The sequence below is a fragment of the Gracilinanus agilis genome, chromosome 6 (genome assembly GCF_016433145.1).
Source record: "Gracilinanus agilis isolate LMUSP501 chromosome 6, AgileGrace, whole genome shotgun sequence".
In the NCBI taxonomy this organism is placed as follows: domain Eukaryota; kingdom Metazoa; phylum Chordata; class Mammalia; order Didelphimorphia; family Didelphidae; genus Gracilinanus; species Gracilinanus agilis.
Genome location: NC_058135.1, coordinates 77,697,205 through 77,713,768, shown reverse-complemented (window position 1 = coordinate 77,713,768; position 16,564 = coordinate 77,697,205). Strand labels below are relative to the sequence as shown.

Below are 16,564 nucleotides of genomic sequence, written 5' to 3'. Positions count from 1 at the left end.
TGGAGTTGTCATCTAGTAGAGACCTACTCAACCCTGTTACCTTTGTCCTTAATTAAAGAGTGGCTTTTCTGACTATTTAATAGTTGTGTTTTTTTCTAAGTCAACAAAGGTCTCAAGGAATAGAAGTATAGTTCCCCTTCACATCCAAGAAGCAGGAGATTACTAGGTAAGGATATTGTATACTTTGGCAGATGTGGTCACTAAACTGAATGTTCTTTGTTGTTTTTCTTTGGGCGTGGGGGGCTAGGAAAGGGGTTCAAAATTATTGCAATGAGCTGATTAAAACAAAAAAAAATTAAGAAATGACTGCAATGTGAAGACAAGAAGCATCAAAAACAGTTTTAAATAAATAAAGGGAAAAACAATGGCAGGAGGAGGGAGGGAAAGGAAAAGTTTTATAAATTTGAGAAATATCAATAGTTAGCCTTCTCATTTGTCTTATTTTGTCATTAAAAGTACTGTCTGTGGCCTTCAGTTTCTTTTGGAATCATTCTTTTCCCTTTTTGAGATATCTTGAGCTCCAATCTCCAAGTGATTTAAAAATTAAATCATCTCCAGCACAGATTTCTTCAGTATGTATTTGGTTACTTTACCCAGTCATCCTGATTTTGTATTCTTAAATTAGCATTGCTGCTTTTTTGAATGAGGTTCTAGGGTGTTAGAGTACCATTGCGTTCAATACTGCCATTGCCTATGATGATATAAGCACTGTCTAAATGTTAATTATCGCTATTAAAATGCCAACAAATCTGTTCCTTATTAAAAACAGTGATGTTTTTCTCTCTGAATTCTTCTCCGGAATCATTCGGCTCTTGGAATTTGACTTATCTGTATCTCAAACCTAGCTCCTGTTCCTCTAAGGAGATGGAGTGCCATCAGAACTTACCATCAGCCCCACCACACCTCCTAAGATCCTCCAGAACTTAGCATCTCCCTTGGATGCAGACACTCACTTACCTGTGCCTTGCCCTGCACAACCTCGGACACTGTGACTTTAACTCCTTGTGGAAACTAAGGATCTTTGGGCCTTAACCAGCCCTAAACTTAGAACTTCCTAGACTTTCCATCTGAACTACAGAGGAATTTATTTTATATTGTCTTCCTTAATTAGAGTATGAGCTCCTTGCAATGTGTCAGTTTTTCTCTTTGTACCCACGGAGCCTAGCACAGTGTTCCTCACATAGTTAAGTGCTTAAGAAATGCTTTTTCTTTCATTCATGTACCCATTCAACAGATTGTTGCCTCTGACTATTATTCCGGACTTGTGTGTGTGAGGGAGCCCTACTACTATTCATTAATTTTCCTCAGTGATGATTTACAAATGAGCTTGTATTTGAAATTAGTGTTGCTCTTGGCTGCCAATGTGGGCTGTTTGGCAGGAAGAAGAAAGGTTTGCTGCATGTTTTCTAGATGTTTTCAACAATTTCCACATGATAAATTTTTTTCATCCATTTAACTTTTTCAAAAGGATGATAGAGTTCTTAATCTTTACTTTTGTCCATTTCCCATTTTTCAGAGCTGACAGCTTTTTTTAATTAGCAACAATTGCGCCTCGGATAAACCTCATTGACTACAACACTGCCACTGCAGAAAACTGACAGCTTGTTTTAAAAGGTTGGTTTGGAACTACTATAATCAGAAGCAGCATTCTCTTATCTTTAACCTTTTGATGATCAAAACACACGTATCATTTTGAAATGACTGCTATATTTATGTTTACTATTTTTGTTCAGCCATTTCAATCACATCCAACTCTTTATGAACCCATTTGGGGTTTTCTTAGCAGAGACACTGGAGTGGTTTGCCATTTCCTTCTCCAACTCATTTTAAACTGAGGCCAACTGGGTAAGATGTTGTCCTATCTTAGAACATCTTCCCAAATTCTTCATGTAACCTTTCTTCTTCCATCTTCTGCAACTGCTATTGGTGCTTAAACTACAATTAGTCTCCATGCTAATCTTTTTGCTCAAGTAGAGTGATCTCTGCAAGGTGAGACTTTGTTTCCTCTAAAGTGGTTTTTCTTGTTGTTATTAACTAAATGGTGAAATTCCTTTATTTACTTCTCCAAGAAGGCTAGAGGACCTTCATAATATAGAGGTAAGGATTCTTTGATCAGACACAAGGTAATCTCTTGGATTTCTTTCAGCTCTTAAGATATTGTGATTTTTTAAAAAGAGTCTGCTAACTGACTTCTTACTTAACTGTGGCATTGTTACCTCGAATAGAAGGGGTTAGTAGCTAATACTTATGAAGCACTTTAAAGTTTGCAAAGCACTTCATAGATGTTTATCTCATTTTATCCTTGCAACAACCCTAGGCGGTAGATAACTTCATTATCACTGTTTTACAGATGAAAATACTGCAGTAGATAAGAGATTAATTAATTTGTCAATATAAGCCACTAAGTATCTGAAATAGGATTTGAACTCGGGATTTCCTGACTCCAAATTCAGCATTCCATCCACTGTTCCATCTAGCTGCCTTGTTTCTAGTGAGAACATTGGCGTGGAGGTGGTTCCATTCCCCTAATACTATTTCAAGCAAAAATGTGTGTGTAATTTTGTTTTCTGAAGTTATAAGATCTAAATTATTTCCTTCCTTCCCTCCCATCTTCTTTCCCAGAGATGGGAAGCAATTTGAACTGGGTTATACATGTATTATGCAAAACGTTTCCATATTTTTCATTACTAGAGTTTGTGATTTCATTTAGCGTATGAGCTCCTTGCAGTGTGTCAGCTTTTCTCTTTGTACCCACAGAGCCTAGCACAGAGTTCCTCACATAGTTAAGTGCTTAAGAAATACTTTTTCTTTCATTCATGTACCCATTCAACAGATTGTTGCCTCTTTGACTATTTTTCCGGACTTGTGTGTGTGAGGGAGCCCTGCTACAATTCATTCATTTTCCTCAGTAATGATTTACAAATGAGCTTGTATTTGAAATTAGTGTTGCTCTTGGCTGCCAATGTAGCCTGTTTGGCAGGAAGAAGAAAGCACCCTCCTCTCCATCTTTGGACGCTGTAGTAAAAGAAGAATCAGTAAAAGAAGAATGACTATTTTGTGTTTCTGTCCATTCCGTGGGTCACAGTGGCCAAACTAACCTCATCACCTATTGTCAGCTTTCTGGTGATAAGCCCTCCCAATACTACTGAGCAATGCAGTGATCTAAGACAATCCCAGAGACTCACAATGAAAAATGTTATCTACCCTCTGAGAAAGAACTGATGGAATCAGAATGCAGACCAGAACATACTCTTTCACTTTTTTTATTTGACATCTTTTTCACAAAATGACTAATATGGAAAAATGTTTTATATAATTACACATGTAAAACATATATTTATGTATATATATACACATATATATGTAGCACTTTAAAGTTTGCAAAGCACTTCATAAATATCTCATTTTATGCTTGGTAGAAAGGAAGGGGAGAATTTGGAACTCAAAAAAACAAATTTTTTTTAATGAGTGCCAAAGGGCACATCTAAATTGTTCAGTGGATAAAGAGCCAGGCCTGGAGAGGGGAGATCCTAGGTTCAAATCTGCCCTAAGACATTTCCTAGCTTTGTGACCCTGGGCAAGTCACTTAACCCCAATTGCCTAGCCCTTATTGCTCTTTTGCCTTGGATGGAATACATAGTGTTGATTCTAAGATGAAAGGTAAGGGTTTTAAAAATTAAAAATAAAGAAATGGCTTTTTAATTGTTTTTACATGTAATTGGGGGGAAATTAAATATAAAAAATTAAAAGTTCAAGGCATTTGGAAAGGAAGAAAAAAACAATAATTTTTTTAAAAGAACCTAGCATCTTTCCTACCTCATAATGAGTCACCAAAGCATGACTTTAATAAAGGTAGACTAGTAAGATCTTTATGAAAACAATTTTCAAGATGAATAAAAAATACATCATTCTACATCAACCTACCTACAACTAATGGGGGGTTGGGGGGTGGCAGGAGAGAATATACAAAATACCCTTAAGTGAAAAGGCAAGAAAGTATCAGTTTGGCTATAGAAGAAGAAAATCAATCCGTTTTTCCTTCTCTATTGCTACAGTATTGCTCATCTCTGAGAGGGTTAAGAGACAAATAGTATAAGGGGGTAAGAGTACTATATCAATTCCAACTCTTACTAGCTCTGTCCACTTACTAATTTTGTGACCATAGCTAGGCAAGTCATATGAACTCTCAAAGACACAGTTTCTTCATTTGCAAAATCAATCAATCAACTATCATATACTAAAGAGTTTATTAATCTCAGGTACAAACACTGGAAATCAAAAGAAAGGCAAAAACAGAACGTGAAAATAACAAAATATATATAAGGCATATATATCGTCAATAAGTATTTAATTAAAGCCTACTAGGTGCCAAGCACTGGGTTAAGTACTGGGGATATTAACAAAAAATAATGAAGGCGGGGCAGCTGGGTAGCTCAGTGGATTGAGAGCCAGGCCTAGAGACAGGAGGTCCTGGGTTCAAATCTGGCCTCAGACACTTCCCAGCTGTGTGACCCTGGGCAAGTCACTTGACCCCCATTGCCCACCCTTACCACTCTTCCACCTATGAGACAATACACCGAAGTACAAGGGTTTAAAAAAATAAATAAATAAAATAATGAAGGTAAAAACATTCTAATGGGTGAGCAACAATGCAAATAATTATGTGCACACATGATATGAGCAGATGGAAGATAATCTCCAAGAGGGAAGCACTAGCAGCTTGGAAAGCCATTTGTACAAAATGGGATGTAAGCTGAACCTTAAAAGAAGCCAGAAGGATAGCTGGGTGGCTCAGTAGATAGAAAGCCAGGCCTGGAGAGTAGAGATCCTAGGTTCAAATTTGACCTCAGACACTTCCTCCTGTGTGACCCTGGACAAGTCACTTAACTCCTATTGCTTTGCCCTTAACACTCTTCTGCCTGGGAACCAATATACACTACTGATTCTAAGATGGGAGGTAAGGGTTTAAAAACAAAGAGGAAGCCAAAGAAAGTAAAAGGAGGTAAGGAGAGAGTCTTCCAGGCATAGGGAACAGCCAGCTCAAGGGCACGGTCAGATTCGGGTCCTGGAGCATGTATTCAAGTAACAGGCACACAAAAATCAGTGTCTCGTGTTATCTATCTTAGGAGATAAATTCCACATTTAGGCCCCTTGGTTCTGTCCAGTTACCCAGATGCCAGAGATCATCACTGTGTCAGATTCTGTTCTCCCTGATTATATAACGGGGGAAAAAAAAAGTCTTTGTTCTCTTTCTGAATCCACTCTACTTTTTAGCCCCAGAGAAGGAAGAAAGTTGTTTGGTTCCATCCACACACACACACCCTATTTCTTCTTGACCAACAAAACCAAGGAAATCAGTAACTCTTGGCTAGATTTCACAGTTCTAAAGAATCTACAATTAATTATGGCCTCGTTCTTTTTACTCAACATTCTACAGGACTTGCTTGCTCTAAAGAACCTGGGCTACTTTTTATTCCATTTACTATAAAGTGATTTTAGGGAGGCCAGAAAATCCTCAAATTATCCTTTCCACAGTACCCTAAAAGTCCTACTATTAGACAGTCAATCTTTTCTGTTATCATTGTTCTCTAGTCAGTCCTCTTATTTATTTATATGGGGGGAGGAGTATTTTTCCATGGTTACATGATTCATGATTCCCCCCCTCCTTCCTTCCCCTCTCCCAAAGCTGACAAGCAGTTCCACTGGGCTATTCATGTATCGTTGTTCAAAATCTATTTCTATATTATCCATATTTGCAGTAGAGCGATCTTTTAACATCAAAACCCTAATCATATCCCCATTGAGCTACATGATCAGTCCTCTTTTTAAATGAAAATATTCCCAAGTTTACTACTTTAAATCAGTTGGATGGTGAACCTTTACAGATGGAATGCCATGCCCACCAGCCTCCCCCCACCCCAGAGAACAAGTGCCACGTCCCACCTCTTCACCTTGATCTCCCCCTCCTCCATTCCCCTTACCCCAGACAGGGGAGAGAGGAAGTACTCCCATTGGGTTGCTGGGCAGAGGGACAGGTGAAGTGAGGCAAGTCCTCAGGCACATGGAGAAAGGGAAGGAAACAGCTCCATCCCAAGTCCCTCTGACTTTCTAGTAAGAACCCACAAAGAGGACACTGCATACCCTTTTTGGCACACATGCCATAGGTTCACCATCACAGCCTTAGGTCATTAACATGTTAATGTGAATTAGTTTCTCAGATTTTTCTTCTCTCTCCCCTCAAAAAATTCCTAATCTCTTCACCTTATCTGTAATTTTCTTAGTGATTTTTTCCTTTAAGACTGGAATTGTTCATCTAAGGTTCGTGGCCTCCTTCAGGGGTCCAATACCTTGGAAAGGGGTGAGGAGGAAAGAAGCACCTTTTTATTTCAATGTAACTGGTTTCCTTCATGAATCTATGTCTTATGTTTAACAGTTTAAAAAAAAAAAACATGAAAACAGGCTTCACAGATTTAACAAAGGAGTCTATGACCCAGAAATCTTTTTGAGAACCAGTGGCATAAAGAGTAAATACCCCCTGAAATACAAATCCCCTTGAGAGAATCAATATCTTAAATTGGTATCAGCCATTCACCAAAATTGTTATTTTTCCATCTTTGTATCTCCAGCAAATGGACTCCAGATTGAAGCCAGAATCAAATAGGAGGAAGAGAGGGCTGGCTTGGATTTGGGAAATTACACCATGCATTTAGTCTTCCTAAATTTTCCCTGGAAGAAAACACCCATCTCTTCAACAGGAGCATTCTCTCCATGATGCTCTACCGTTGTAATCACAGAACAGAATAACATCTGAGGAGTCAAAGTTTCAGATGGCCCAAATGGAGAGAGTCCCATGGTAGACACAGAAAGATCGCAGCATATTTCTGAGGGTGACCTCTGTCCAGAAAGTAGCAGTAGGAAAAGCCCTGAGGAAATATCTCATCAAAAAGAGTAGATGGGAGGCAGCTAGGTAGCACAGTGGAGAGAATGCTAGGCCTAGAGCCAGGAAGAACTGGATTCAAATCTAGCCTCAGACACTTCCTTGTTGTATGACCCAGGGCATGTCTCTGACCTTTCTGGCTTAGAGCTGATACTAGGATATAAGGTAAAGGTTTAAAAAAAAAAAAAAAAGAGTTTAGGGACAAGAAAGCCAGTAGGCCAGGCCTGTGGCAAGAGTAAGAGATAAAAGATAGACCTGGACAGCCTGAGAACTCAGCTGACACCTATAAAATGTACAATGTTCATAGTATTAAATAAGCAACGGATCCCTGGGACCACTGAATCCAACCCACTCATTTTACAGCTGAGAAAATTGGGACCAGAGGCCAGTGACTTGTCATATGCATCTTAGCATTTGAACCCAGGCTTTCCTGACTCCAAGTCCTATCCCATAATCACTTCACTGCCTTCCTAGAGGAAGAGCCATCAACAAAGGTAGGTCATATCTGAATCCAAAAAGAGGTACAGCCTATAGACCTCTCTGACACGCAGAATGTCACTCATGTAAGGCAGGCTGCCTCTAGTCTAGACCCTGGAAATGCCTTCCTTTCCTAATACTCACACCCTGCCAAGGCCCAGCAACTTCCTTGCCTGAAACTTGTACTTCCTCTTCGATTCAGCAGGACCTCTCCTCCCAACACCAATAGTGCCTGCCTGTCTGGGACTTTAGAAATGGGGAACCAAATAAAGTTTTCTTAAGCCAGAATCTGCCCATGAACTTCAGCTGCCTCAAGGAGCTGGCCCAAGGTTAAAGTAATTGCAACCCAAGCATCCCATATAGAGACCAAGAGAAATAAATAGAGTTCAGAGGAGCTGGGTGTGCTGTCCAAAGACAGCTTCTCTAAAGGGCCACTATTGAGCCCCTTCTTCCTCCTGCCTTTGAAGATCAGCATTCAAAATCCTAGACAGACTTAGTTTAATATTTCTCTCTATGCCATGGTAGTCTTCACCACCCTACTATGGATTAAAAAGATAATCAAAGGCTTACTGCTGTATTCACAAGTCTGTCTGATTTTGTTTTTTTTAAGCTTCCACTAAGTCCTATAATATCCCTCCACCATTCTGGCCTTTTCTCCCCCTGATGAGCTTTTTCCACTAAGACCTTCTCTTTGGTGACTGACCCAGGTTGGCCATACTTCCATTCCCCTCCCTGCTATGCTTCGGACTCTTCTCTAGAGTTTGCCAACTGCCTTCTCTTGGAAGTTCCTTCAGCACTTGGAGTCTTCTCAACTTAGAACATTCCTCTGCCTTCAACACCCTGCCCCTACTCCCACCCATGTTGCTGAGTTCCATCTGAAGCCTTGATTTTGTTTGTAAGCCCAGGCTGGCTATGTGTCCATCCCCTCCCAGGTGAGTTTCTCTCTCTCTCTCTCTGGACTTCACCATGTGTGGTTGTTTCTATTTATACTCCTTGATTCTAGCACAGTGCCTGACACATAAAAAACGCTTCATAAACATTCGTTGCCTTGTCTTACCTTGCAAATAGCTATTGCCAACAATTCTCAATTTTCTCCTGCTCTCCCCCTAATCCAACCCCTGCACCCTATCCCCAATGGGTCCCTCCCATCAGTGTCTCCTGTCCTCTCCTGCCTATGTCCATGTCCAACACTGACATGGCTGCTCTTATGTGTTTTTCCTCTCAGTGCTGGCCAAACCCTAAAGTGATTGGCCCAGGCCCCCTTGTGCTTCTCCTCCTTCTCCTCCTGCTCTTCTTTCTTTCTCCCTGGCTCCCATGTGTCCTTGAATCTTGTGTTGGTCCCCTTCCCACTTTTTTCCTTTTCAATCTCCAGAGCCATGAGGAGGAAATGTCTCATCACTAAACATTACTTTATGTAGATACCTGCAGAACAGTTCATTTACATGAAACTGGAACTGTCTGTATTTATTAAGGATAGAGACAAGGGTGATTCTATGAATTATTTATGGAAAAAACATACATAGAAAATATAAATAGGTAGGAAGATGGAATTGTGGGAAGATGGTAGAATAAGGCAGGAAATTAGTTGGATCTCCCAAATTCCCACCCAAATAACTTAAGCTTGTGCCTCAGTGGGAATTTAGAGTAGCAAAAATAATAAAAATTTGGGGTAAAGCAGTTGTCCAAACTATGACAACTTGGGAGAGTGTCCTGGAAAATCGGACTTAGCTGGTTGATGGTCTGGATGGGAGTGAAATATAGATGGCAACCTGCAGGCAGCAAGCTCTAGAGGTGGCTTTGTTAGGAATTGCCACTGCTTTAGGAATTTTCTTGCCACTCCCTGGGTTGTGGGGGTCAAGCAACTGGTGGGAGCAAGGGGAAGGAGACTCATTGGTCTGACACAGTCCCAGCCTGTGGCTACAGGTAAGAAGGAGAAAGCACATGCCTGTTACATGGTAACAACTGCTGGTTGTGGTCACTGGCAGGAGAGAAGAGTTCTTGGTTTCAGTTTCAGGGCAGAGGGTTGAGCTGATGTCTTGTGACCAATGAGGGATCATGGGAAGGGCTTGATGTGGTAACAGTGCTGGGGGAGCCCTGGTCACATCAGAAGCAGAAAGGAGGTCACATATAGACTTAAGATATTAGCCAGAAGAGCAGTGATCACACCTTGCCTTGGAGCATATTGGAAGAATCAAAAAGTCAAAGACACTTAGATGGAACTCTACAAACAACACAAAAATCCTGAAGCCTGAGACATCATCTCCCACATCCCAGGAGCAGAGCCCAACCCTAATAAAAAATTAACAACCAAGGAATAATCCATTTTTTAAAAGATGAGTGAACAGAGGAAGAATCTGCCCATAAATAGCTACTCTGGTGAGAGAGATCAGGTTTCAAATTGAGAAGAGCACAATGAAGTCAAAATAGCTATTTGTAAAGCTTCAAAGAAAAATGTAAAATGATCACAAGCCCAAAAAGAGTTCTTGGAAGAGTTTTAAAAGGACCTTGAAAAATCAAATAAGAGAGATAAAGAAAAAAATGGGAAGAGATAATCAGAGTAATGCAAGAAAAAAAATTTTTTTAATATGACAGAAGTCAACCAATTAGAAAAAGACCCAAAAACTTACTGAAGAAAAAAACTTCTTAAAAATTAAAATTGGGCAAAAAGAAACTAATGACTTCATAAAATTTCATGAAATAAAAAAAAGAATCAAAAATAGAAGAGAACATGAAATATCTCATTAGAAAAACTGATGTGGGAAATAGATCAATACTAAAGAATTGCTATACTTCCTGAAAGTCTAAAAAAAAAAAAAGTCTAAACTATGTTTCTTTTTTTTTTTATTTTGAGTATTTTCCCATAGTTACATGTTTCATGTTCTTTCCCTCTCCCCAAAACTCCCCACCTCCCTATAACTGATGCACAATTCCACTGGGTTTTACATGTATCATTGATTAAAATCTAATTCCATATTATTGATAGTTGAACTAGAGTTATCATTTAGTGTCTACATCCCCAGTAATATTCTCATCAGGCCATGTGATCAAGCAGTTATTTTTCTTCTGTTAAACACTATATTTCAAGAAAGTATTTAGGAAAATTGCTCTGAAATTTTGGAATTAGAGGGTAAAATAGAAATTGAAAAAAATCTGCCAATCATTGCCTAAAATGGATCCCAGAAACAGTATAGCTAAGTTTCAAACCACCTACATTAAGGAGAAAATATTATAAGCAACTATTAAGAAACAATTTAAATATTATAAAGCTACAGTCAGAATAACACAAGATTTAGTATCTTCTACATTAAAAGACTGAAGGCATGGAATATAATATTCTGAAGAGCAAAAGAGCTGGATAAATTGGACCAAAAAATAAATAATAAAGTCAAAGAGATGAACAGAGTGTTAAATGTGATAGAAATCTGGAGAGAATTGAAGTAATAGGAAAGGATATACTTTTTTCCTCAGTGATACTTAGCAATTTACAAAAATTGACCATGTATTAGGACATAAAACTTCATATTCAAGTACAGAAAACCAAAAATGTTAAATGCATCCTTTTCAGATTGCAATGCAAAAACATTTGATAAAGAATCAGGGAAACAGATTAAAAATTAATTGAAGACCAAATATCCTAATTCATCTTAAAGAATGAGTGAGTCAAAGAACAAGTCATAAAAACAATAATTTTATTAAGGAGAATGATAATAATGAGACAATATCACAACTTATGGGATGCTGCAAAAGCAGTAATTAGAGAAAAAAAGTTTGATCTCTAAATGCTTATGTCAATAAAATAGAGAAAGAGCAGAGCAATGAATTATGTTTGCAATTTTTAAAAACTAGAAATAGTACAAATTAAATCCCACGTAAATACCAAATTGGAGATCCTGAAAATTAAAAGTGAAATTAATAAAACTGAATATAAGAAAACCATTGAACTAAGAAATAAAACAGGGAGCTGTTTTTTTTTTAATAAAATAGATTAACCATTGGTTAATGTGCTTTTTTAATAAGACAGAAGAAAACCAAATCACTAGTATCAAAAATGAAAAGGGTGACTATACCACTGATAAAGATGAAATTAAAGCAATTATTAGTAATTATTTTGCCTAATTACATGCCAATATATTTAACAATTTAAGTGAGATTGCTTACAAAATATAAACAATGCTTACAAAAATATAAATTGCTCAGATTAATAGAATATCTAAATAAACCCATTTTAGAAAAAAGAAATTAAACAGGCCATAAATGTGCCTCCTTAAAAAAAAAAAAAGCATCAGAGTCAAATGCAGATCAAAGCATAATCTTTCATATTTGTTTATTTACAGTTTTATTTTGGGGTTTTGCTTTTATATGTGTATTTTCTTACAACGATGACCAATATGGAAGTATGTTTGGCATGATAATAACTGTATAACCTAAATCAAATTGCTTATTATCTCAGAGAGGGGAGGGAAGGGACAGAAGGAAACAATTTGGCTCTTATAATTTTGGAAAACATATGTTGAAAATTGTTATTACGTGTAATTGGGAAAATAAAATAGCTTTGAATAAGGAAAGAATAAGGAAAAAACATCAGGACCAGATGGATCTACAAGTGAATTTTAGCAAACATTTAAAGATCAACTAATTCTAATATTAAATAAATTATTTGGGAAAATAGGCGAAGAAGAAATCCTACCAATCTCCTTCTGGGAAACAAATATGGTGCTGATACCTAAACCAGGAAGAGCAAAAAATAGAGAATGAAAATTGTAGACCAATTTCATTAATATATGAATATTGATGCAAAAATCCTAAATAAAATCTAGCTAGGAGACAACAACAATATATCACAGAGATTATATGTTGTGACTGAGTGGGATTTATATCAGAAATGCAGGGCTGATTCAAAATAAGGAAAATATTGATATAATTAAATTAATAACAAAATCAACAAAAATATTATGATTATATCAACAGATGCAAAAAAAAAGCTTTTTATGAAATACAACATTCATTCCCATTAAAAACACTTGAAAGCACAGAAATAAATGTCATTTTCTTAAAATAAGAAGCATCTACCTAAAACCATCAGGAAGCATTATTTGTAATGAGGATAAGCTAGGCTGACAACTAGGCTGGGGCTCAGATACTCAAGGGTCCTACAATAATTTAGGACAGCATCATTCCGTTGATTAATCTAAGAGCAGGACTTAAACACCAGCAGAAAAAAATAATTGGGTTGGGGGTCTGGATCTGTAAATATCTGGTGACTGCATCCCTAAGAGACTTAACTAAACTCATAATTCAGCACAAATTCCTTTGCTTCATCCCAAGGTGGCATGAGATGCTGTAAAATTAGAGTGTTCTCTACATTGCAAAATGTGCTTAGTTCCTAGTGGAGCCTGATACTAAAGACCTTCCTCTTGGACAAGGTCCTGGAGATGAGAAGTTTTATTGTCTGAATCTTTGGTTCTTAGCAAGGTCCTTATGGCTAGTATCAGGGTGCTCAGTGATTATAAGAGGGATCAAAAGATCATATATTTAAATCTGGAAGGGAACCGAAGAGTACATCTTGTACAACCTTCACATTCTATTTGTATCTCAGCACTTATTCCAGTGCCTGGTGTGTGGTAGGCACTTAATGATTTTTGAATGACTGGGCAAGATGGCCTTCATACAGAGACTGATCATGTGAGGAGGAGCTTCTTTGATTAGTTGTAATTGGGTGACCAGAACTGGGGTGCACTAGAAGGTGTCCTTGCAAAGATTTGACTTCTTCCCGCCTGACAACATTCTAGTGAGAGAAGAAACACAATGCTGTAGAATGAGACCTCAGATCATTTGCGAGCAACATATTGTTCTTTACCTCAGCATTTCTTCTTTTAGTTTTTAATGAAGGATATTGGGGGTTATGACCTTGTGAGTTTTGAAAGGTCAGGCGATCCAAGAATGGAATTCATGAGAAGGTTTATAGCCATCTGGTCCAACTTTAAAGCTTCAAAAAGAAAGAACCCAATTACCAGTTGAAATGAGGGCTTATCCAATAGTGCTGCCATATTGGGACATAAATTTGGTAGGACCAGTCAAGCTGATACTCCAATTCCAGACCCTGAAGGAGAAATTTGCCCTGCAATGGTTAAAGTGGAATCAAAATAATCATTACACTATAAAGGTCTTCAAGAATTTTGACCAAAAATAATAATCTCCTGAGGGCCTTCCTGATCTTAGGGTGGTCCTTTGACAGACACTGTCAACAGGCCATTGTAGATACCTTTCCAGTTGAATAGGATTTACCAGACCTTAGTTTCCTATGGCCTGGTCTTCAGGAATCCTGAATTATCCTTATGTTATAACGAGGCAACAGATGACTTTTAATGTAAAGTAGAGAGGAGATTAATAAAATTAGGTAGTAAAATTATAAAGATTTAAAGGTCAAAGGTGCTAGTGTGCTATAGAACATTGACACACCAAAGGAATCTATCCAGACAACTTCTCTGAAAAGGAAAGCTATAACTGGAGTAAACAAAAAAACATGAAGCTCTGGTAACTAATTCCATGTTTCCTTTTTATTTATTGAATGTCACTTTGTACAAAAACACTTCCTTTATTATTTTTATTTATAATAAACTTACATTTGTAATGAGTATAATACTCATGTGTTTTTTTTAAATCAGTTCAATAACAGCAACCCCCCAAGTGATGAATTCTTGTGGTTACACTAACTTATAAAAAGGCTGCTTATTGAGGCTAGAAGGGGTTACATTCTACATCAGCAAAGGGAGAACCCATACTGATTAAATCATCCATTCTTCAAAGGATCAAAGTTATTAGTGTAAGTAAATATGTTTGGTGACCATGTTTTCAAAACCAAAAATTGTGACACATGGCTTAACAAAGGCTATTCCATTTGCAAAACCTCATTAAAAGCACTCTTTGTTTTCTTAAAATTGAAAAGTCCAGGAAAACAAAACACATGGTTGCTATATCCATATGTGACAACCAGTGGTAATAATCCAAATTAATTCTTAGAATTCAAACATATGGATTATGAAATGGAATGTATCTCAAACAGAATAGATTTGTTCTTTTTTCCATATTTTCTTCTGTCTCTATCTTATTTTTATTACCATAAGCAAATCTTTTTCTTGCTCAGTTCTCAGTGACTCTTAAAGCTTGCTGATAGTAAGTAATGGAAAGAGGATTGACTACAGCAAGAGAGGTTCTGGATTCAGATTCAGACTCTACTACTTATTACCCATGGGACCTATCCACTAACTCATTCCAGAATTCAGTTTCATCACATATAAATTGGTCCGTATTTGGACTACATCATCTCCAAAGCACTGTCCAACGCTAATTCTATAAACCTCTATTGTTCAGACATGTGCGACTCTTCATGACCCAGTTTGGGATTTTCTTGGCAAAGATACTTCGGTGGTTTGTCATTTTCTTCTCTAGGACATATTACAGATGAAAGACCAAGGCAAACAGGGTTAAATGACTTGCCCAAGTCGCACAGCTAGTATGTGTCTGAGGCCAGATTTGAACTCATGAAGAAGAATCTTCCAGACTCCAGAACTGGCATTGATCCACCACACCACTTAGCAGCCCATTACTGTAACTTAAAATGAGTGTCTAAATTTTCATTTATTCTTAGTCTTTACTGTAATAAATATTACTCAAAATAAGTTCTAAACACTTATTAAGTAATGATTTCCCCATTAAAGAAGGTGGCATTTTTCCAACAACTGGTCCAGAAAGACAATACCCCTAAATTATGCTTCAGCTAATAGTGAGACAAATGCCCAGGATGCCACACTTGCATTTCTTACAGAGAAGTAAAAGAGGCTTAATATTGGCATAAACTGAGACACTGGTGATTCTGCAGAGAGAAATTGTTGGCACATTGTGAAAGAATCACAGACTTTTTGAGGGGAAAGGGCCCTGGAATTTATCTTATCCAACCACCTTATTTTAAATTTGAAGAACATAAGCCTGAGAGTGCTTTGGTGACTTGCTCTGAGTACTGAATGAATGGCAGGGTAAGGATTACTTCCTGACTCCTAGTGTGTGTTCTTTATACTATTATGATCTGATCAAGGCATTTCTCTATCTGTGTTTGGCTAAGACGGTCTTAGTCAAATGGGTTTTTTGACAACCTATTTTGGGTGGGTATGAACAGAGAATCCTACACCAAAGGCTGCTGTCAGCTGTGTGTGTTCCTCCATCCTGGAGAAGTTATGGACCCCAGTTCATCGGCACTCAGTGAGTGACAATCACCAGTTTAATTTGATCAGGTCATTTTTGCAGTCTTTCACATTTTGCCTACAGCTTTGTGTGGACCCCATTTCCAAGATGAGGGGATACAACATTTAGCCTGTCTTTACTCTTGCAATCCGGTAGACAGTAGAAAATTTTAAATCCCATAATAGCTTCATGTAAGATGAGGATTTAGAAGCCCCCCAAGAGATCCGCTGGTCCAACATGACTTTGCTACTTTCAAGTGACTTAATGAGATGTTTGACTTCATCCAGTAAGCTATAGAGAGCCAAATGTGGCTTCCTTTTTTTAAAAGTGTTTTTTATTCATTTCTTTATTAAATTTTTAATTTTTTACTAGTTACATGTAATAACAAATGTCCACATAAGTTTCCCTAAGTTAGATGACTGAACTTGCCACCCTCCCTCCTTTCCCTTCCCCCTCCCAGAGCTGGCAAGCAATTTGATCCGGGTTATCCGTGTGTTATCATTCAGAACACATTTCCATATCGTTCACCAAATGTAGCTTCTTGAGCAGAGCAGTGACATTATTCAAATGGTCTTCAAATAAAACTAACCTAGGATGGACTAGAGAAAGAGAGACTAGATTTAGAGAGTCCAGTTTAAAAGGATTTTTATCCTCAGGCAATACATTTAAGCAGGTCTAGTATTTAATCTACTATGCCCTACTTAAAGCTGGGAAGACATTTTCATTGCCTTGAAGGAAGAATATGTGTTTAGAGCAGATCTGTGATCTCATCCTTGCACTGAACTCCCAGTAAGAAAATTTTCCCCACAAGTGCAACAACTCATAACCTTACAGAGTTACCTGGAGCACGGACATGTTAAGTCCCAGGCCCAGCGACTGGAATATTTCAGAGGCATGACTTGAACTCAGCCC

The 16,564-nt window shown here is 37.8% G+C and overlaps 1 pseudogene; it reads right to left on the bottom strand.

The window, feature by feature from the left end:
- Positions 1-1,432: 1,432 nt before the first annotated feature.
- Positions 1,433-1,596, bottom strand: LOC123253191 (annotated as a pseudogene).
- Positions 1,597-16,564: the final 14,968 nt, after the last annotated feature.